The sequence below is a fragment of the Anastrepha ludens genome, chromosome 5 (genome assembly GCF_028408465.1).
Source record: "Anastrepha ludens isolate Willacy chromosome 5, idAnaLude1.1, whole genome shotgun sequence".
Taxonomy (NCBI): domain Eukaryota; kingdom Metazoa; phylum Arthropoda; class Insecta; order Diptera; family Tephritidae; genus Anastrepha; species Anastrepha ludens.
Window position 1 is genome coordinate 102,086,630 of NC_071501.1, and position 25,159 is coordinate 102,111,788.

The window sequence follows — 25,159 nt, forward strand, 5'->3', positions numbered from 1 at the left end:
ATAGTGTCTCCGTCGAAATCACTTTGCCGACGTACTCGATGAAGACGATGAACAAAAGAGTCTGAATGTCGATATTTACCATAAAAAGAAAAGGCTCTGCACAAAATCTTCCATCTCCAACTATTCTATATACGAGGATTTATATACAGTTTCCAACCATTAGCACAGAAACTTCTCTATTCCAGTGTTATGGATTTGTAATCTCTTATATCCTTGCTTATAGTACAATTAGTCGGACAACACCAGCACTAGATCGCACCATTTATTGTGATCTCTTGAGAGCTTATGGATTTTCGTGGTACTAAGATCAAACTTATAACCAGAATTTCTCAGTTGAATGAGTTTTTTAACAACTTAGCTATTTAAGCTCATTTTGTCAACCTGCTCATCTACGTCTCTAATATTATATATTACAACAATCCCTTACGACAGGATAGTATAGTCTGCTCCACTACCAAGAACTTCAATATTTGGCATGAAGAACAGCTGTAGCCGAAGTTGTGTCTTAGTAGTCGTTGTGTCATGGCTCACTTTTAGCGTCTATAGTAAGATTAGTTCAACAAAAATTATCAGAAATTCTTGATAAGCTTGACCGAGCTCCTCCTCCTAAATGTTGGTCCAGAAATGGAGGGACCTACAGTTTTAAGCCGACTCCGAACAAAAACGTTGCTCATGTGTAAACTTCGGTCCTCTTGCGTGAAACTGTTTTCCGCCTCTGCTCGGCAGATGTCTCCTAAACCAAAATATGAAAGAAATACACTTAGATATTTTCAATACATTCGGAGCGGGAACTTAGTAGATTTTAACCCAAAAACCTACTACAGGTGTATTCAGCAAATACAAATTCAACTTCGGCAGCCCTGGTTTCTGTAACGGACTGGTTTCGCGATAAATTGGGATCAGGGTACCAGAAAATTATGAAATGAAGATATCCATTCATAGGGTAACTTATGTCGGACAAAAACGTATGTATGTAATATTTGATCAATTGATTCGAAGCTGGTTAGTCAGACAAAGGACACGTCGAAAAGAAGGACTTAACAATTTGTAATGAATGAGAGGCATGATATTCAGAATGTCTAGAATACGATACGAAAACCCAGGGCAAATGGGGGAATGAGCGATTTTCATAAGGAATCGAAAACGAACGCGTAATGCGCGCTCTTCTGATGCAAAGAGACCCTTAAAGTCGGTATAAATAAGGAAAAGAGGTGGAAGCAATTATTACTTTTAGCAGCAATTGTTAAAGAGAAGGAAAAACATAGACCTTACGCCCTACATACGTCCATGCGGAGTTGCTTGTCTCCCATCGGACGTATCCCCAGGTGACGGATCAGGAATGCTCGGCAGATATGCAGAGTAGGTGTGAAATAAAATACTACTCGCGTACCAAAACACCTACTTGGAGATGCTGATAGCATTCAATTACCAAGCTAGGGCAGGCATACTAGAAACCTCCTTAACTTATATTTGAGTTGCTAAAGGATCATCAATCACATTGCCTCAGATATCAAATATACAGCAACCGTCGAGGATCTTTGGTTATCGTATTAGGACTTAGATTGGAATAAAAGTCGACCTATGCTCCAGATGGGAGTTGCAACCGTCGAGGATCTTTGGTTATCGTATTAGGACTTAGATTGGAATAAAAGTCGACCTATGCTCCAGATGGGAGTTGCAAGGACCTACATATTTACATACGTCTCTGAACGCGCTTTCTGCAGAAAAAAGACTGTAAGCGAAGATAAATACACAACCTAAACACTCTGCCTAAAACTCTACACCTCTTGGTTACGCCAACTTGACGATGGCTAAAGATTGTACTCTTCAAGATGAGCATAACTGGGCATAAGAGGCTAGGTTGCATAAATTCATGGAAGAGTTCAAATATATTTATATGCCGAGGATAAGAGCGCCATTACCACAAAATATTTATATAGACGAAATGCTTTGAAAAAGAGAACAATCAAGAATCGCATTGGCTCATTGCATTATCCAGATAAGATATTCGCAGTCCTATCTAAAATATCCTCAATATATATCGATATTTTGGCAAATCCAAGTAGACTTCGTACTAAAACTCTACCACGTCTTCGAAGGAATAGTTCCGTAAAAAGCTGATACGCATTCTTCGAAGTATAGAAAGTATTCCTTCCTAAGAGAAATCGTTATGCCAAGCACCGAATTCGAAGATCATTTGGGCAATATCGATGACCAAGTGCCCCATTTGTATTCGTATAGGAAAACACGTGTTCATTTTTGGGAGGCTCAGTAAGTTCCGTGTTCCCCATTTACCGAATTTTGGCGAAAGTGAACGCAATACTCTCTATGGCTCTCGATGAGTTCATCTATTGTTAAAAACTGTTCCTAACCTTCGGCTCAACTTGTGGAAATGGAAATCCCGCGGGACTCAATTCCCAAAATCATATATCGAGTCCATATTCCGTGCTTTCATCTGCTTTTTCATTTCCTACAATACCTTTATATCCCGAAACTAAGAACAGTTTATCGCAGTGCTTGCAAAAAGTTTCCAGAAATCTTCGAATCATTCTTTAACACTTTTTGAGTCAGGCGGTGTCGGCCTTAGAGTTTTACTAACTCTCTGCAACGTAAGCAAGTTTTCAGGTATGGAGTCCCATCTCGCTTACAGGCTTTGCTGCCGTGTCAATTGCATAGATTTTGACTTGACTTGAAACACAGCGCAGTAGTTTGAAATTCCGCAATTCTCTCGCATTTTTAGTTTTACTGGGAGAGGACACTAGCTTATGTGCCAATGTTGCTAAAAAATTCTAATCAAGAAAGGCATTTCAATTCATTTTTGTAGGGCCATAATTTAGAGACCATGCATGGCTTCAACCAAAATCTTCTTTCATCTTTTGCCTCGCTTGTTTGTACATTTTTTCATAGAATTGACTTCTTCTGGTTTTTCTCGCTGCACCATCGCACTATTTATAGCTTATCGCGTGAAGCAACCCAATTCCCCAACGCACTATTTACCACACGTTGCCTCCGACAATTACTTTTTCAATTTACGTTGTTGTAGCGCTTGGAATGCAAACCTGCACGCAGTCTTCCGTTTTTCTACGTCTCTCTTTCATACTCTTCCTTTCTCCCGCCGCCCAGCAACTGATTTTCGAATATTTTCACTCCCCTATCCACGCTCTCCTCAATTTCCTATCAACCACGCACTTCCTTTTCTTCCTTCTATGCTTCTCCCCAACCTAGCTTTTGCATCAGCACCTCCAACACTTCTTTTTAATGTGTTTTCTTTTGCTATTTGTATTTACATTTATTTAATCTTCACTTTTTCGCTCATTCACACATTTCCTGCATTCAGCCGCTCTCCTTTGCACTTTTATGCTCCACTCGCTCAGTGTTTTGTTAAGACCGCTTTGTGTACTTGGTCGTCCAGCTACTTGGCTTTCAAGGGACGGCATATGGGACTTCAGCCCGCGTATATTAGTTTGTATATATGTATGTGTGTGTGTGTGTGGGTTTGACTTTAGTGGCTGTCACACGTTCCTACGCAAAGAAGTCATACCTCCGTGCCTCTACTCTATGCCTTGCCTCGACGTAGGCTTCTTTTCGTCCCCGCTCCTTTCAATTGCCGTGCAACATTTCCTCTTGCATTTCCAGCTATTTCCGTTACTCATTGCTTTTAATCGCTCTGCCACATGGCGGCGGATACAAAGGCAGAGGCAAATGCAAACAACGCAGTCATTGTCGTCCGTCGAACAGGCAACCATACACCGGCCGCAAAGCACTTCCACGCTGCCACATGCAATGGTGCAGTGTTTCAAAGAGAAATGGCTTTTGTTCGTTCACACTGTCAGCCGCTTTTTGTGGCCTGGCATGTGTGGCTAACTGGTGTGCATTGTTCGGCAGCATTGTTTCATTCCCATAGTTTTATATGGCAATCTCTCCCTCCTTCTCTCTTTTTTTTTGTCTACCTCTATTCCGTTTCTCTTTCTTTTTTAACCCTTTCGCAGCCACCATTTGCGGCATGAACTTCTACTTTTGTTTCTCTTATCTGCTCAATGGCTTCTAACTGCTTTTGTTTTTGCCAGCACATTCGTTTATTGCACTGTAATTGTTGCTGTAACGCTCATATTGTTGTTGCACTCATAGCTATTGCCGCTGCAGCTGCCCCATTCGCTTTTGCCATTACAGTCGGATTTTTCGCATAATTTCCGGTTAATAAAAACATCGCCATCTGCTGCGCACGAAATGCCTTCTGTGGCGATCCGTGTTGCCTGCTTGTAGCAACACATACATACACATACTTGTATAATACCATGCTCGTTGTTACATTCAAGGCTTAAAGAAATTATGCTGCTTTTATTTTTTAACGTTTTTTTACGTTTTTTCTACCCATCACCAGTTGGTGCCCTTGCGCTATTTCAGTTTCTTATTTTTATTTAAATACTTTTTTCCATTTTTAATTTTTGTCCCACAAATTGCTGTGAATATTTAATTTTTTGCTACGACATCGAAAAAATTTGCTTAAATTAAAATCTCGCACAACTCGATTGCATTCCATGGAAGCCTTCAGAGGTATTCCAAAAAAGAAATCGGAAAAAAGTTCCTTCAGTAATTAAATAATTATTTTATGTTTCGCTTCGTTTTCAGCTCAGCTTCAGCAGATAATAAAATATTTTAATTGAGCATTGTTAGATCAACGATGGGGGACTACATTAAACCGTCAGCAGCTTACCATTGAATAGAAAAAGTTTTTCTTTTATATAACCAGTTAATAATGTGTAAAGATGGTTTGATGATCGGAATGGGGAAACGAAAAGCTTTGACAGTAGGTATCCTACGTTTGAACGAGGCAGCATGATTTCTGTGCTAGGTGGTTCCACCTCATTTTATCGGTAAATTTATCCATAATAGATACCATTTGAAACTGGTAGTAATGAGCAGAGTATTGTTAAGGCAGAGAAGATAGAACAGAAACAGTAGAAGAGACCCCAAAAGCAAGACAGATAAAGCCCGAAAGAGAAAACGGGGGACATAAGACGGCATATAGAAGGCGAGAAATGACGACAGACAGAAGATGAGAGACGAAAAACAAGATAGTGTATACGAGATATAGAGGCGACGATGAACGAATATGTGTGGCAAAAATGATATATAGAGACAAAAAGAGAATGTCAAAAAACGGAGGGATACTGAAGGTGCGATATAGAAGGTGATTAAAGTTCGAAGGCAGAAAATGAGCGACAAATGGAGAATGGATGCAAAAAGAGAGAGAAAGAAGACTCTGGTACTCCCAGGATAGAAGGTGATAGACAATAAATTGAAACACAGAAGATGAGAGACAGAGAGAGATAAAGTAAAGTTAGGTTAAGTTGAACTGGTTAACTTGCAGCCGCGCATAGCCCGCTTCGGTCCATAGCGATACCAGAAAGTAACTGCAAAGATCACGAAGCGCCTCTATACTTCCACAAATCGCTACCTTCGTCAAATTTTCTAGTCCCGGCCAGTAACCAGCTAACCAGGTCGACGCTGCATCAGAAATCAAAAGCAAGATATGGCAATGGATTGGCATACGCTAAGAAAAAATGACGACAATGGCGCTAAACAATCGCTGCGCTGCAATCCATTTTAACAAACTTTTAGAGGAATTAGCAGACCACGTACCAACTGGCAGCGCTCAACAGAGGCTGAAATGAAGCCTCTTGGATTATCGTGGAATAAACCAAGATCCCTAGTATAAACCCGTGTCCGTTGGCGATGAGAAGTTGTTAACGCCTTATGCTTCAAATGGGAATTAAAGGATCATATATATATGAATACCTATATATACATTAGGCCGGGTCGATTTGTGGGGAGGCAAAAAAATCGCCCATTGCTCTGTGAAAATCATATTCTAGGTATCAAAATAAGAAAGTTTGCCGAAGGAACCATACCTCTAAAACGAATTCTGATGTCCCCCAATTTGGGTCGAACTTTTAGTTTCTTTCGTGGGGAGGCAAAAAAATCGCTCATTCCTCTCTGAAAATCATATTATAGGAATCAAAATGAGAAACTTTGCCGAAGAAACCATACCTCTAAAACGAATTCTGATGTCCCCCAATTTTGATCGAACTTTTTAGTTTCTTTTCTATAACTCACTTAAATTATTTTTTTCATTTAAATATGTTCTGGCTAAATAAATTTCTTAAGAGAAAAAATAGATATTATTATTATAAATAAATATTATTATAAAAAAATAAAAATAAAGAAAAAACATAGCCTTTTAGCTGATTTTTTCATGTAAAGGCCAAAAATGGTGATATTTTGAAATGATTGTATGTGGAACCCCCCAGGGGAGTTCCAGGGGGTGTGCCACCTGCATGGGTGGATCGGCCGTCCAAAGTTAGTGGGCGTCGGTCATACATTTGGACTCGATTGGAGCGCTCTAAATGGGTCAAAGTGGGATTTTTCAAAATTTGCCCCTGCCCAAAAGTTCGACCCAAATTGGGGGACATCAGAATTCGTTTTAGAGGTATGGTTCCCTCGGCAAAGTTTCTTATTTTGATCCTTAGAATACGATTTTCACAAAGCAATGAGCGATTTTTAAATCGACCCGCCCTAATATACATACATACAGTCGACTCTCGTTAATTCGAAATTCGGGGGACTCTTAAAATATTTCGAATTATCAAGTGTTTGAAATATTAAATGGTTCGAAATTTTTGAGAGAAAGAAATGTTTTACATAATCATGAATTAATTAATCTTTGAAAAGAACTCACTTATACTGGTTTGTTTCGAAGCACATCACTGCTGCTCAGTATTTCCAATAATTTTTTTTAAGCAGAAAAAGGGCCTGATATGCTGTTTCATCAGTTTCGTTTTGTAGACAAAAGCTTTGTAAGTTAACGAATGAAGCTCTTGCTACCTTAACAACACCTCTGCCATAGGTTCTGACGTATCTCCTTCATCTTCGTCGCTGCTCTTTTCATTCGTATCTGTCGCAGATAAAATTTCGCCATCGATTAGTGATCCTGGGACAGCAACATCTTCATCCACTTGAAATTCCCATCTTAGAAGCATACGCCCTTATGGCCTGGAACCCAATACAAATGTAGCTTACAATTCGCTGCAAACTTTTCTACTGCCTCGCTACTCTAAAAAATGATCTTGGACGTTATTCTAAAGGACGAGATAAGGTGAGAGAATATCAAGAAAACAAGAGGCGAGTTAAAACAGACGAGAGAAAAAACCAGAGATGGGAGACGAGATTCCGAAGATCGTATAAATAAGAAACGGGAGGTGGAAGTCAAAAAGCGGTATACAGAAAGGGAAAGAGAGGATATAAGGACAAGAAGCGAGATACAAAAGCGGAAAACGTATCATCTTCTAAGTTATATCTCTACACCCGTAACAAAAAAAGTGAAATATGCATATACAAGCGTATATTTAACTACTACCGTGGCACTCTCTTTTCATACTAATCACGTTGGGCTTGGGGTCAAAGCAGTGATGACTGTTCTATTAATTATTAGTCAAAATCTACTAATCCAATATAGACGACACCGTTCTAAATATAGCTACATATATACGTCCAATATGTAAAGAAATCTCGCGAGATACTTTTGACTGATCTCCGTTTGGTCTGGTATATCTCAAGGCACACACTGAGGTCCAGTATTATTTCCCATTTTTACTAATGATTTACCAAATATTTTTCTTAAGGGGTAACACCACTGTACACGCGTAAAATAAACACGATTTTTAAAGAATTTTTTTGTATAGAAGGAAAGGGAAAGGAGTCACTCTGATTTGGGAAGTTATTACTTATATACTAAAATACAAAACTACAAAGTTTGATCGAAAAATTTTACAAAATGGCGGCATTGGAGACATTTTTGTTATGTGGTTTCTCTTGAAGGAGCTCCGCGGCACGCAGGACAGAGGGTGCAAATTTTAATCTGGAACAAAGAAACATTTTTTTTCTTAATCTAGATAAGAATAGCTAGAGAAACACGTAGCGGACTTAAAAAATATTTATTTTTGTGGAATTAGCAAGCATTTGAAGGAAAAAACTCTATTTTGGACTAAAAAAACGGCATTTAAATAATTATAACAATCGTTTAAATTAATTTATCAAAAAACCCCTACGCTCTTCTCTTAAGAAGGTTATTATACAGACGTAGTGAAAAACCTGATTAAAAATATTAAAAATTGTTTGAGTTATGCTGCGTGCCAATTTCAGAAAACGTGTTTTGAGAAAAACGCCTTTAAAGTTTGGAAATTTGGAGAAGTCGGTAGGTAGCAGTCACTAACGCTTGGTTAAAAGCTTAAAATATTTATGAAATAAACTTCGGTAACGTATAAAACTTTTTGTTCTGTATTTTAAAAGGTTCAAAGAATTTTTTAAGCTTATAAAAAAAAAATCAATTTTTTGAAATTTCTACAGTGGTGTTACCCCTTAAATGGTTCACACTATTGTGTATTTAAAATATTTAAGTAATTTAGTGGTCAGTAAGAACCTCAGCAGACGAATAAATAAATAAATATTGTAGAAAATTCGCAGAATAAAACATTTTCAGCTTAAGAGTGTTAGAACTCATCTAGCACTTTTTTTCATTTTCCCAAGGCAAATATCTGCAAACATCTGTCGTATCGATAGAATCACTGGTAATTCGATGCAGCTAAGTATGGCGGATGACGACGACATAGGCATAGCACAGTGAATATAGATCCAGCTGCTACGTTGGCTGGGTCATGTCGACCGAATGGATACAAACGCTCCGGCTCTGAAAGTATTCGATGTGGTACCAGGAAGGCATCCTCTGCGTGTAGCGTATCCAACTGGCGCCGGTTAGTATGAGAAAGAAACGACTGGGGCGCTTTGTTCCACTCGCCCAAAATCGCGTAAGCGGATATCGCGGCAATTAAGAAGAGCAAGAAGTATGGCGGATGAGCCACATGGGTCAGCACTTCTAAGCAAACTGCTTCTAAGGCACGCATACTTTTGGGTAGTGATACCCATCCCGGGATACCGGTATTTTTTAAATCACAAAAATTCCGGCATGATTTGTCAACCGTACCGGGACTTTCGGGACTTTTTGTAATTTCCTTCGAAGCGTTTTGAATGGAGACTGAAACATCTCATTTTGTAGGAAATTTGTTATTATTTTTACTCTCTTTTTATTATAAAAAAAGAGGTTGTCTGTAAAGTCGGTTTACTGACGATAGTTTAACGTGATAACGTCATAAGAAAATACTGATTGAATGGTTGCATTTTTCAAAAGAAAATTTTAATTTTATTTGTTTGATAGATATTTTGTATGGATATAGAGAATGAGTTAACATAATATACTTTAACATAACATAACATAACATAACATAACATAACATAACATAACATAACATAACATAACATAACATAACATAACATAACATAACATAACATAACATAACATAACATAACATAACATAACATAACATAACATAACATAACATAACATAACATAACATAACATAACATAATATAACATAACATAGCATAACATAACATAACATAACATAACATAACATAACATAACGTAACATAACATAACATAACATAACATAACATAACATAACATAACATAACATAACATAAAATAACATAACATAACATAACATAAAATAACATAACATAACACAACATAACATAACATAACATAACATAACATAACATAACATAACATAACATAACATAACATAACATAACATAACATAACATAACATAACATAACATAACATAACATAACATAACATAACATAACATAACATAACATAACACAACACAACACAACACAACATAACATAACATAACATAACATAACATAACATAACATAACATAACATAACATAACATAACATAACATAACATAACATAACATAACATAACATAACATAACAAATTACCCCGTATTAAAGCACTTATCAACAGCTTTCATTTGATACCCATATTGTACATACACAACCAAAGGTTACCCGGGTCCACGTTTTGACCTATATCTCGAGACCCCAGTCACGGAGCGGCATGAAAAATACTCTGTACTAAAGCATTCACCAACAGCTTTCATTTGATACCCATATTGTACATACACGTCCGAAGGTTACCCGGGTCCACGTTTTGACCTATATCTCGAGACCCTATCTACCAATAGGTATTCAAACTATACGGAAATCATCTTCAATACCTACTTAACAATGTGTGTAAGTTTGGTTTAATTCGGTTCAAAGACACGGTGGGTCCACGTTTTGGCATATATTTCGAGACCCTAGTCATCAATAGGTATGAAAATTACCCCGTATTAAAGCACTTATCAACAGCTTTCATTTGATACCCATATTGTACATACACAGCCAAAGGTTACCCACGTTTTGACCTATATCTCGAGACCCCAGTCACGGAGCGGCATGAAAAATTCTCTGTGCTAAAGCATTCACCAACAGCTTCAATTTGATATCCATATTGTACAAACACATTCTAGGGTCCACGTTTTGGTCTCTATCTCGAGACCCTAGTCACGGAGCGGCATGAAAAATACTCTGGACTAAAGCATTCACCAACAGCTTCCATTTGATACCCATACTGTACATACACATCCGAAGGTTACCCGGGTCCACGTTTTGACCTATATCTCGAGCCCTATTTCCAAAATAAAATATAATCCGTGTTACTCGTGGAGGATGTAGCTTTCGAATGGTGAAAGAATTTGCAGTTCATTCAATGCAATGAGCAAGGTAACTACATATGAGCAAGGTAACACTAATGAGCAAGGTAACACTAATGAGCAAGGTAACACTAAAGAGCAAGGTAACACTAATGAGCAAGGTAACACTAAAGAGCAAGGTAACACTAAAGAGCAAGGTAACACTAATGAGCAAAGTAACTACATATGAGCAAGGTAACACTAAATAGCAAGGTAACACTAATGAGCAAGGTAACGACACATTTTTTCATGAGTGCAGCCTGTTAAATCGAATTATAAGACGTTATCACGTCAAAAAGGAATACTAACTCAAATATGTAGGCCGCTATTATAAAAAGTTACATTTTCATCTATTCTTTATTTTTACGTCAGTGCAAATGCACTAAAACCTACTACTCTCCGCTTAAATTCTCTTGAAAATATTTAAGTAGATTTTTTTTCAATAAACCTTGAGTTACTTTGTTAGATCAACATGCTAAAGTATTATTAAATGCATATACATACATTTAAGTTTTGTCTTCTGCTTTGTTCCTAATGAAATAACTTTCACTTTAAGTGAAAAACCATATTCAGAAACCAATGGAATTGAATTATTATACAGTGGGAGAGCCGCTCAAATAAAAAAAATTGTTATTGAAACATTAAACATTTATTTTTTTACGCTCTTAAAGCTAGTTAAAAAAACAAGCAACTAACATTTTTTCAAAACATGGGAGTATTATAACAACGGCTAACGACAAGGTCCAGTGGTTTGTTCTTTTTCAATCACCTTGTGTATATAGCTTCGTTGCAAAGACTGGAAGCTTCAACAGTGGTGTGCTTTTGCATTCTTTTCGCAGCCTTGCAACGAAAGAGTTTATTGAGTCATTGACTGTGTTCACATGCAGATCTCTGTGTATGTCATCGTTGCGAACAAGCCACTAAACGATATTTCGGGGCACTTTGTTTTGTAGCATCTCAAGACTTCTGGGAGATCTGAAAATTGCATCGAAAGCCTCGTGCCAGGCTTTGTCGAACACCTTTGCGACATTGAGGAAACTAGTGGAGCAGCATAGTGTTTTCTCCAAAACTTCTTCTATTGTACGGACTTGGTCTATCGTAGGATGATTTTCTTTAAATCAAAATTGGTTAGAGTAGAATAGAAAAAATGTATTTAATGTTCCTAATTTTGATCAGACACTAAACTGTGCAACAGTCCTTGCACTCTTATTAAATTAATTTAACTAGACTCTAAGCATTAGGGCGGGTCGATTTAAATATGCCTTGAGATTTGCAGAAAGAAATGAGTTTGGATTGGTCACGCCCCTCGTAGGCAATGTGATGACTTAACAAGAGACGCTATTGAGGGAATACCCAAGGCAGCCATAGACGAGAAAAGCCATCGAGCCCTTGGAGATGATTTTTGATAATACTAGTTTCACAAAAATTGCAGTAAAATAAAAAAAAGATTAATACTTCATCGCATTCTTTGAAATCAGTAGCATAAAAAAAGCAGAAGAGAGAGAAAATGTAGAATGCGTTAGAATAAATATATTAATCCATAAACTCGTACAAATTCCAATCAAAACCAATTTTATTAATTTTCTAACGCGAGACATTTCACTTTCATCACGACTTTCTCATGCTTCATGCCATTTCACTAATAAATTTCCATAGCTTTTTGCACCTTTCAAAGCTTTCAAAAACGGAAACACGATGAAACAGAATAAGACAAAAAAAAAAAAACGATAACTGGTGTCAAAATTAAAAATTTCAATCATTTGCTGGTATTGGTAAGGCACCCTTGAACGTTTGTTCATTTTCTTTTTCATGAAAGGAAGGTTCTCATTTCATTTCGAATACTCTCATCAATACATTTACGATACGTTGTTGGACATAGTCGAACTAGACTGACTTTTAATTTACGGCATTTTTGGCAATCAACGACCGTAAAAAGCATAGCCAAACCCACAAAAGTATTGCAACAACAACAGCGGCAAAATCGAGTAGCACCAGCTGTATTCGTCTGTGTGCGAATCAGTCAGGTGAGTGTAAATCAAAAAAAGTATGCAGGAGAACAAACAGCTATTTTGGCATAAAACGAATTCGTAGCTGTTGGCATTGTATTTTTACCATTCGGTTTTTTTTTTGTGTTTTTTTTTTTGTTGCGATGCTGTTATATTGCAGTTGGTGTTGTAGTTGCAGCGTTTGTGGTTTAGGTCGAAAGCAATTGAGTTGGACAAACGAGAAAGCAATTTGGGGCATGGTAATAGGTGCCCTCACATACGTATTTGATATACCTGTAGTAAATTGAAATAGCTTAAGGTCGACTTAACACTAGTCCATATTTGGATGGTAATAACTCACAGCATGAAAGGGAATAAGGAGATGCAATAAAGTTCGCATCAGAGCTGCTGTAAGATTTTGTAATGAAGGCTACTTCTGTGATGTTTTCAAATAAGAAAAGAATTTGAGCCACTAGTTGTAGCTTACTTGCATTGCTAAAGAAATATCTACTATGCTACGTTTACCCTTAAGTCTCACTACGACCAGACTCTTAGCATCGCCAGCTGTCCATCCATCCTATCGTGAGTCAAATCGTGCAGCCGGGCTTGATATCAAACTAAGCTCGAAAATTAGTATTGAAAAGTGCAGTAAGAGAGCCGGAGTTAGTCGTTTTACTCATTAGAGGATTTTCTGCAAAAATAAGAGAAGGCAACCCTTTTATCCCATAGAGGTCTACTTTAATGAATCAGTATAAAATCAGCAAAATACGAAACATACAAAAAGCAGGCAGAGCGGATATAAATGGTGTATGAGATGCTAAAAGTTACCTTGAATCTGACTAACTTACACCTGAAAAAAAGTCAGTGTTCCAGTAATCAGACTCGAAAGATAGAACTAAGCGATGGAAGCGGAGACCATCGGGCATGGGTCCACCAATAATAGTTTACAGTTAATAAATTGAGTCTTTGGTTGCCATATGGTAGCAAATCTGAACTTAAGTAAACACTTTCAGGTAATTTTCCCATGCAGAAGAGAATAGAAACGAGGTCTAGTATTTGATAAAGAAGAAATTTGCTTCTATGCTGACTGCGATATTGGGTTAGAAGTTTACTTAGCTTGAAGTCAATCAATCCAGGAGCACGTTCGAAGCAAAACTACCAGCTGTAGGTGAGTGCTACAGAATCTTGAGATTACTTCAGATTAAGCAGAATTACTAGCAAAACTAAAACAGCAAAATGTTTCGACAGCCAAATGGCGATATTTGTTCTGTGATACAATGGGCATCGGAGTTAAGCTCTATAATCTGTAATCTCTCTTGCTTGGAGTTCAATAAAAGTCGCGACTCAAAATAAGTCGAAATTGTTGTTTCTGGCACTTATAGTGACGCGTCTGGCCGAGGATGCAGTTGTGGCATTCGATGGTGTTCAAGCTTTCATATAAATCTGAATTGGCAATAATGCTTCTACCTCCAATTACCGATGGCATTCTCTTCCGCAATCATTGCTACCACTTCTTTTAGATTATAGTGCATGCATCAACTTCTATTCGGGATAAGCTGTTAATGATATATTTAAGCTTTCAATAGTGGATCTGACTTCAACGGTAGTGGCTCTACTAGTTGGAACTTAAGTTGATAATGGCCATGGTAATGGTTGTACGGGTTAGGCTAAGGCCTAATTACCTAATTATAATTATTTAGTGTGCCGAGGAATCGAACCAGCCCCTTAGGAGGGAGCAATTGTAGGTCTTCCTCTTCTAGTAGGTACGAGCCCAGGAGTCCATGTCTCCTGTGATCTAATGTCTCACAGTTGTTGGTTAAGTGCTCCATAGACTCCTCTACATCACAGCAGAACCTGCATAATCTTGTACTAGATAATCTAATTGTGCTAAAGTGTTTACTATAGGCAAAGTGACCTGTAAAGTAATAGAGTAATCTGAGGGCCGTTCTATCTAGGGTTAGAGCAGATTTTTCTCTGTTGGCATTGAAGCTCAAAACCTTTTGGGGGTAATTAAGGCCGCTTGTGCCGTTCCAGTGTTCCCTAGTTTTAGTTTGGATCTATTTTTTGGTTGGAAGGGTTGATTTTCTACACCACTCCCAGGTTATATTTAAGGCATCCTGCATTAAGTCCTTTATGGTCCTTTCGTGGATGCCTTTAATTATTACAGAAATGTCATCCGTATACCCCATTGTGTTAATACCTTTATTGTTAATGGCTTGTACCAAATTGTCAGCTGGGATAGACCAGAGCAATGGCGATAGTAAAAAGTAAAAGTAAAATTTTGAGGAATTTCGAAAATACCTTATTTAAGAGCCTCGTCAAACTAGCTCGTCTTGTGGTGTCACTTAATGATAACACTGAAATCAGAGTGCACTGAAATACAAGTACCTCTACTTCATATGTGAAATAGCATAACAATTTTTTCTACCAGGTATAATAGTGCACACGATTGATGCCTACTCTCACTAGTTAAAACCACATACACATGTACATATATAACTATATGCATTTTGCTAAAGAACAAGGTCATATGTGGCATAAACTTTCCCACAAAAAATTAAAAATAAAATAGAAATAAATTGTTCACATCAACACAGAACTTTCTGTTTGGCATGTAAATTTGCTGAAAAAAATCAAGCAACTCCGTATGAAGAGAAACCAGAATTTTGTTCAATTGTTGAAAAAAAATAAAAAGGTTGAAAAGTTGTGTAAAAAGCGAAATGTACGAATTTGCGAATAAAAGGCAAAAGGAATTTGTGCGAAAACTTCGTCCTACGCCACGTTGAGCATACACACATAAATCAATTGAAGTCTTAATGAATTATTTATGAAACAAAACGCATACAAGCACATGCCCATATTTGCGGCCAACCGCAAATAAACTGCGGAAGATGTTGCAATCAAGTTGGATAATATTTTTAGGAGAGCGGATAAGAGGACTAAAGGAGACTAGAAATCGGATTTGAAAACTTTTTTTCTGATAACAATAAGAAAGTATGCTCTACGGGGTAGTTATTTATATACGAGCATAGAAAGGGCATAGGATACAAGGCCACCGCAGGATACAGCGAAGGAGGTAGCGGTTAAACGGTACGGAATGGTGATGTGGAGTGCGTGGCTTAGCAAAGTTTATTGTCAAGTTCAAGGTGAGTTCCGCTCTACAAACACCAGGTGAGCAAATGTCGATCATATTTTACGAGGCACGTTCCGAAAGTAACAAAGTACACAATTTGTGTCGGCTTAAGGAACCTTGAAGTTACTTATCACCATAAATATTGGCTTTCCTTTCAGACGCAGGTGAGTAATTGAAGTGAAGGAATAATTTTTTGAAACCTGCCTCAAAATACACGCCCGCAACATCCTTTGTGAGACTTCTTTCCATCCATATATTCCTTAAGAAAAGTGAACGACTGGTGATCAGAAGGCACCGGAGCAAGCGAAAGTAGGGTTTGATTCAAATCGTACGGAAGTGCCGGCGTTTCGAAACTCGCGCCACAACTGACACGATTCATAACTTCGTCACCAAAAACTTTCTTAAAAATTTGACCTGCAGTTTTTTTCTTCGAGCTTGCGAGTGGTGGCGAGTATTTTGCATTTGACAGGGGATTGCATCGAATTTGTTTATAAGAGATAATTTTGGGTCACACTTTCCTGCATATGAATTCAAATTGTTCAAACTTATAAAGAAGGGGTAGTATTACCAAAAAGCCAAGGAAGCATAGCCTATGCGACTCGTGAAAACCCCAAGACACTTACTTTCTGGACTTGCCTCATTGTTGTTTGGAGAAAAAAGCTTACGAATCTTGGAAAATTCTATTTATAAAAAAAAATGTTTAATCTAAGTATAATGTGAACTGAATTAGTGAGCTCATTACTGTGCTGCTCTTCTAGAAAAAATAAAGTTTAATGTGCCTACCATTTTTAAAATAGTCATAACAAAACAAATTATGCTCCATACAATTAAATTATCTTCTATTTTAACTAAAAGAAAATTTATTACAAACAAAAAACATTTCTGAAAACAAAATAATTTGAAAATGTTTTGTTGTAATTTTTGAATTTGTTCTTTTGTTTTAGTTTACCCAGAAGAAAAAATCCTGTCAATTATCTGCTCGATTGTTTGTGTTTTGGAACAGAACTACAAACTGCAGCTTTCACACCATTGGGATATGTCAGCGATACGTCGTTCTAAAAACTTTCTTGCCAACCAATATGAGATATTTTACTAAAACAGAATATTTCTTTATTTTGTATTTTTCAAATGCAGTATTACAAATTTAATATGTTAAAACACACAAACAATTCGACAGACTTTAAGTAATTTAAACATTAGAGCAAACTACAGTTCGTTCCAAATTGAAATCTTCCAGAGTGCACGTTGAAGTGAATTCTCTTACAAATCTTCAAGGTATGCAGAGTAAACTTGAGCTAAAATAATAATTTTAGCTAAGGAATAATTTGATACAATTCTGTAAAAAAAAGAGGGTTTAAGGATCTTATGTGGCATCTATTATAGTAACAATCCCAATGAACTAGCTTAACTCAAGTAAGCCCCAATCACCATTGTTGACAGAGAAAGAGTGTTACCCCTAAACAAAACTTTTTGGGCCGAAATAAGCCCTAACTTTGAAAATTTCCAGAAAAAAATTGTATTACTTGCTAATAGAGCCTTAAGAAAAGCAAGCTGAAAAATCTGTAAGTATGTAATTTAAATTTATTATCAATAAAAAATATAAAAAAATAACAAAAATAAAATAAATAATTTTTTGTATTACTTTTAAGTGCTCAAATTTTAGTTTAAATGCATATTTCAAAATCTTCAATTGGATTTTGTATTGTATAATATAATTAAAATAATATATATATATATACGAGGGGTGCCTTTTATATTTCGGGATTTGGCAACCCTGGTGTTGCAATCTGGCAACTGACAGCTGTATCGCAAAGTTTGACATTTTTTGGCTTTTACGTACTCAGAACGTTTTGAAATACCAGCGCTATTTGTGTTGTTTACAGTAACTTAAAAGATTCATCTCGGTCCAAAAATGGAATTAAATCGTGAACATTTTCGTGCGATTATTTTTTACAACTTTCGACGTGGATTAACTCAGCAACATTGCATGGATGAACTTAATTCATTTTCTGGCGATGAAGTCCCATCAAGGGTCAGTGTTTACCGATGGTATGGTGAATTTAATCGTGGTCGTAGTTCACTCCAAGACGAATTTCGTGAAGGTCGTCCAAAATCAGTTGTTGTTCCGAAAACCATTGATGCTGTGCGCGAACTGATATTGCAAGATCATCATGTGACCTATCGTGAGGTTGAGGCATTAGTGGGACCAGCATACATTCAATATTGCATAAACATTTGACTGTCAAAAAAATTTGTTCGCGTTGGATCCCACACAATTTGTCAATCGCTCAAAAAAAGGCTCGTGTCGGTTGGTCGAAGGAAATGCTCAAAAAATACGATCGCGGGGCTTCGAAACACGTCTATGACATCGTGACAGGTGATGAATCATGGTTTTACGCGTATGAGCCCGAAAGTAAACAGCAGTCAACTGTATGGCTGTTTCAAGATGAGCCAAATCCAACAAAAGTTGTTCGCGCACGAAGCACTTCCAAGCAAATGGTTGCCTGTTTTTTCGGAAAAACTGGGCATGTCGCAACCGTACCACCAGAGCAACGCCGAACAGTAAATTCTGAGTGGTACACAACCATTTGTTTGCCAGTTGTCTTCCAAGAAATTAGGAAAACCAATCGCCAAAGACGGATCACTCTTCACCAGGACAATGCGAGCTCTCACACATCGGCTCAAACAACTGCATTTTTGAGCACCCAAAATATCGAATTAATGGGTCATCCGCCGTATAGTCCTGACTTGGCACCGAATGACTTCTTTTTATTTCCCGTACGTAAAAAGCAAACTGAGAGGTCAACGTTTTTCGACACCTGAAGAAGCGGTTGCGGCATTCAGAATGCATGTTTTGGAGGTACCTCATTCAGAGTGGCAAAAGTGCTTCGACAATTGGTTCAAACGCATGCAAAAGTGTATAGATCTTCATGGAGAATATTTTGATGATTAAAATTTGTTTTTGTTCTCTAATCCCGAAATATAAAAGGCACCCCTCATATATCTATATAATTGGTGCGTACACTCTTTTTGGGTGTTTGGGGGGGCTCCTCCTCCTATTTGTGGTTACCGTTTCAAACCGACTCCGAACGGCAGATATTTTTATGATGAACTTTTTCATGGCAGAAATACACTCGGAGCTTTCCCATTGCCTGCCGAGGGGCGACCGCTATTAGAAAAATGTTTTTCTTAATTTTGGTGTTTTCACCGAGATTCGAACCGACGTTCTCTCTGTGAATTCCGAATGGTAGTCACGCACCAACCCATTCGGTTACGGCGGCCTCCGTAATAAATAATAAATATAAATAATTGATGATGCTTTGGCCAAGACTTGCAAAGAGGTGCCGGCTTTCTATGTTTCATCCTTTCAAACCATTTGTGTTGGTCGGGAAGAACTGAGGCTTGGCTGTTGACATGATGAGATAGCCTTTTCATATGGGATAAGGCATTTTTTCTACTTACGAGGGTTGTGTGTTCATTATAAATTTATAAAAACAAAATATGAAACTAAATAAATAATTGAAAATTTGAAATATCAAAACAAAAGAAAGTAACTTTTTTTAATATTTTGTTTGTTTTTTTGCAGTGTTTTCGAATTTTTTGGACATATTACACGTGCATATTTCCCATTTTAGTGCTTAAAAATCAGAGCCATATTTATTGCTATTTTTTATTGTTGTCCTTACCAAATCAAAGAATTTTCAGTTGACGTTTTTTATTATTATTACAAGTGTCAAATATGGTTGATATACGATGCCATTTGCAAAAATTATACATCTTCCTATAGGATGACTAATTTTGCGTCACCTTATATTAGTACACCAAGCAGCTTTTTAAGTACCAAATCTCTTTTTTTTACAAACAAAAATAAAAAATACTGCCTTCAAGAGTTACCAAATCAAATTCAACTCTGTGCCACTTAATACCCGCTAGCGAATGCTGATGTGTGTATGTATGTAAGTCATTTAAGTTCGAGTATCGACTATCGTCGGGTTAAACAACCGCCATAAAAAGGAAAGTAATATAAACAATACATACCCACGCATATATATAAACAAATAAATAAATTCAATTACGATGTCAGTGAAAGTGTTCTCATGTGCATACGCATACACATACACATACACATCCAAACATACATAAACTCATACACATGTGCTGCATACAAAATACTTATGTTGTTAGCATATAAATTTGTGGATAAGAGGATTTGCTTTAGTTCACTGCTAAGCCGCGTTATTGTCTGATTAATCCATGATACAAAATCGAAGCAAAAATATCATAAAACAAAACATGTAATGCAATAAACTGATCAATAAAACATTAAAATGCCAAATGCGTAAATTGCGTTCTACTTATATGTATGAGTGTGTACTTTGTCGCAAGGGATTAGCATTCGAATCTACACAGCAATTCGTGCTGACATATGTCCGTAGGCAAACAAAAAGTCAGATGGACAAGGTGGCGCAAAATTAAGCAACCATTATTGTTTGTGAATAACTTTTTCATTAAATTACGAAAACAAAAAAATTTTTAATGGTGGAAATCTTTTTTTCGACCTTTACGAGCTCCATTGCTTGTCGGTTTGTATTTTACATTTTGTTTTGTTTTTTTTTTTTCTTTAATGTTCATAATTTTTTTTTAAATTATAGCCCATTGTCTGGCAAAAACGATGTAAATTCAAATATTTTAGTTGCCAGTTGGTGCCAGTTTAAAATTTTTATGAAATTCTTTTGATTTTTATTTATACAGCCAGCGTCAAAATAAAGTCTACACCAAATATTGTTAAGTTCGGACAATTTATTTATCTATTTTGTAATTTCAATCATTTTTTTGTAAAAATACACTTCTTATTACAACATCGACCATATAAAGGTTTCCAACTTTGCTTAAAATTTGTAAAAATTCGTCAAATTTGTACCAAAATTTCAAACTTTTTACTCGAAATTCTTAGAAAAATTTCGACTTGCAACTTTATAGATCATTGAATTTTAGTATAATAAGTGCGAATTTCAAGTAGATCAAAAATCACACTAACTTTTGAGACTTTTTTTCGGAAGCGGTCTTGTGCATTTTCTCCATTTAACGCCCACTCCACCCTTTTTATGGAAGAAAGTACCCAACACCGTCAGCAGAAAAAATTGTAAAAAATCAACGCAATCTTTGAACCACTTGAAAGTTGCACTGTGATGTATATAGATTTTTTTCGTATTATTAGGTGTATTATTATCATATTTTATTATTTTTTTTTTTTTTGTTAAATGCCTTCAATGTTATATCTAACAAACGCCCAAAATAGTCAGGGGGAAAAAATTATGAATAATGATGCTTTATTACAAAAAAATTTAATGGTTTATAAATCTGGATACACACATTTTTTTGGGAAATTTGAACAGTGTGAAATGTTAATGAATACTCTTTTAATTTTTACAAATCTTGAACAAAGTTTGAATTTAGGACTGATGTGGTATTTTCCCAGAATGTGCTATATTTTTATAAAATAAGAATTAAAATTAAAAAAAAAATGAAGAAATAGCAGAAACTAGTCAAAATGTTGAAGTGCTGTAATTTTTACAGGTTGTATTTCAAAACGCTGTGAATAGTTTTTTTTAGAAAAAATAATAAATCGCGATGTTACATAACCTCAAATAAAAGGTGGCACAATATTAATCATCCTCTCGAAAGATGTACAATTTTTGCAAATGGCTTCCTAAGTCAATCATATTTGAGAGCTTAGTTCATAAGTCTGCAGTATTCAAACAGACAAGCAATGAAGGCCGTGAAGGTCAAAATAAAAATGTTCATCAATTAAAACATTTTGACGTGATAACGTCTTATAATTCGATTTAACAGGCTGCACGCACGAAAAAATGTGTCGTTACCTTGCTCATATGTAGTTACCTTGCTCATTAGTGTTACCTTGCTCTTTAGTGTTACCTTGCTCATTAGTGTTACCTTGCTCTTTAGTGTTACCTTGCTCATTAGTGTTACCTTGCTCTTTAGTGTTACCTTGCTCTTTAGTGTTACCTTGCTCTTTAGTGTTACCTTGCTCATTAGTGTTACCTTGCTCTTTAGTGTTACCTTGCTCATTAGTGTTACCTTGCTCATTAGTGTTACCTTGCTCATATGTAGTTACCTTGCTCATTGCATTGAATGAACTGCAAGCGAAAGCGCGGAACGAACGACAAAGCAAACAAAGCAAACGAACGGCAACGTTCGACATCTTGCTCTCTCCTACTTAAGTGAGCGTATATATGTATGTATATGCGCATATGTACATATATAAATTCACGTATTTGTATTTGCATATGCCTTCTTATTGATTATTATTAATTTGATTCACTTGAAGAATTTAAAATAAAACCAAGTTTGTTAATAATACCTGTTGTTTTAATGTTATAATTATTAATTTTTTTATTATATATAAAGGAAAAAATGTATTTTAATATTTACCATATACCTTATAAGATATGTTGTACCTTATAAGATATGTTGTCTATACTAATATTATAAAGAGGAAAACTTTGTTTGTTTGTAATGAAGAGGCTCAAAAACTACTGGACCGATTTTAAAAATTCTTTCACCATTCGAAAGCTACATCATCCACGAGTAACATGGATTATATTTTATTTTGGAAATAGGGCTCGAGATATAGGTCAAAACGTGGACCCGGGTAACCTTCGGATGTGTATGTACAATATGGGTATCAAATGGAAGCTGTTGGTGAATGCTTTAGTTCAGAGTATTTCCATCCGCTCCGTGACTAGCGTCTCGAGATAGAGACCAAAACGTGGGCCCTAGAATGTGTTTGTACAATATGGATATCAAATGAAAGCTGTTGATAAGTGCTTTAATACGGGGTAATTTTCATACCTATTGATGACTAGGGTCTCGAAATATATCCCAAAACGTGGACCCGCCGTGTCTTTGAACCGAATTAAACCAAACTTACACACATTGTTAAGTAGGTATTGAAGATGATTTCCGTATAGTTTGAATACCTATTGGTAGATAGGGTCTCGAGATATAGGTCAAAACGTGGACCCGGGTAACCTTCGGACGTGTATGTACAATATGGGGATCAAATGAAAGCTGTTGGTGAGTGCTTTATGATATGTTATGTTATGTTATGTTATGTTATGTTATGTTATGTTATGTTATGTTATGTTATGTTATGTTATGTTATGTTATGTTATGTTATGTTATGTTATGTTATGTTATGTTATGTTATGTTATGTTATGTTATGTTATGTTATGTTATGTTATGTTATGTTATGTTATGTTATGTTATGTTATGTTATGTTATGTTATGTTATGTTATGTTATGTTATGTTATGTTATTGTTATGTTATGTTATGTTATGTTATGTTATGTTATGTTATGTTATGTTATGTTATGTTGTGTTGTGTTGTGTTGTGTTGTGTTGTGTTGTGTTGTGTTGTGTTGTGTTGTGTTGTGTTGTGTTGTGTTGTGTTGTGTTGTGTTGTGTTGTGTTGTGTTGTGTTGTGTTGTGTTGTGTTGTGTTGTGTTGTGTTGTGTTGTGTTGTGTTGTGTTGTGTTGTGTTGTGTTGTGTTGTGTTGTGTTGTGTTGTGTTGTGTTGTGTTGTGTTGTGTTGTGTTGTGTTGTGTTGTGTTGTGTTATGTTATGTTATATTATGTTATGTTAATGTTAACTCATTCTCTATATCCATACAAAATATCTATCAAACAAATAAAATTAAAATTTTCTTTTGAAAAATCCAACCATTCAATCAGTATTTTCTTATGACGTTATCACGTTAAACTATCGTCAGTAAACCGACTTTACAGACAACCTCTTTTTTTCATTTTTTTTTATTTAATTAAAAATTTGTTAAAAAGAATTGAATGATTAATTTTGCGCCAAACTGCATGAGCCAAATTTCGTTTTTTGCGCTCTTAAAAAAATATCTAAACCTAGAGCCATCTGCGCCATTATGACGCCTGAGTTATAGTCAGCACGTGCTCGTCGAAAACCTTTGGAAAAATATTCCCGCAAAATTTTTCTTGTCCATATAATAAAGCGACGCATTTATTTTGGCACCAAGTGTACTTGTATATGAACTGTATATGTATATGTTGGCATATGCAAATGTTCGACGAGTGCATTTCGCCATGACATTTTCTATTGTCTGCGCATTTTAATGGCATTTTGCTTACATTCATCCATACACACACATATACATATGAACGCATAAATACTTGCATTATTGCCAGTGCATCTGTGTATCAGTTGTGTAATTCTATTTGCATATTCAACAATTTTCAGCATCTGTTTCGCACAGTATTAGCTTCGATGCCTCGATATTACAAAGCAACATGCCGCGTCGACTAGCTAATCGTTGACCGCAAAGCTCGGTTTGCCCTCAATAAATTACTTTAGGCTTTGCTGACACCAAATAATATGTGTTTTGTGTGCACGCCAAATAACAACAATAAAGCAAAAATATTCAGTAATAATATTGGCATTTATTATGTAAATATCCGCACGAATAGAGAGCGAAAAGTGTTGGAAATAAATAAATTTTAAGCAATCCAGGTTTTTCACTAGGACAAAATGAATTTGACGGCTTATCTGCATATCAAAATTTTTACATGGTGGCTTAAGTAATAGGGTAGGGCACACATTTTGAAGATGAAAGTCATTATAAATATGATATTATGAGCAGTTTTGCCACGTGGTTGCAATTGCTGTAAATTAACTAGGTTAATTTAGTAGCTGCTGCCCCGCTACGAAAATTTATCACCTGCTGCAATTTAGTTTTAACACAGATGGGCTAAATTTGCTTTGACAATGGTAAAGTTCATAATTCAACCAAAGAAGTTATAAAGTACATTACAAGTTACAAGTTTGTTTATTTCATTTCTTCATAATTAATACTATGACGGGCCATGCAAATGGGCATCAACAGGCGGGCCCTACAGCGAATTTTAATGAAAATCTAAAACATTTTCCTGGAAGTGCCCGCCATGCATCAGCTAATGCCTGCTGACCATTAAAATTTGAAATTTGAAAAGGTTGAGCCAAGGAGCACCAGGAGATTTGGTGGCTCCTAAAACACTCAGGCTAAAGAGCCTATTGTATTTAAAGCTTTGGAAAGGGGGTAGATAGTCAAGGAGGGAAGGAGAAAAGTATCGGAGGAAAGTATCAGAGAAAGAGATAGGAAAGAATAGAGACAGAAATAGAGATAGTTAGTCCTGTGAGAATTTTCCAGATTCTTTGGCAAATCTGTAAATATCCTCCAGTTTTAGAGAACGAATATTACTCATTCCATCACATCGGAACCCAATACTCGTAGCTGTGCTCTAGCAGAGGCAGGACAG

At 36.2% G+C, this 25,159-nt stretch overlaps 1 protein-coding gene across 2 annotated transcripts in view; it reads right to left on the reverse strand.

Annotated features, from left to right (window-relative positions):
- LOC128864454 (uncharacterized) overlaps positions 1-25,159 on the reverse strand; it is a 105,991-nt gene that overhangs the window by 4,122 nt on the left and 76,710 nt on the right. The gene's annotated exons all lie outside the window — the stretch shown is intronic.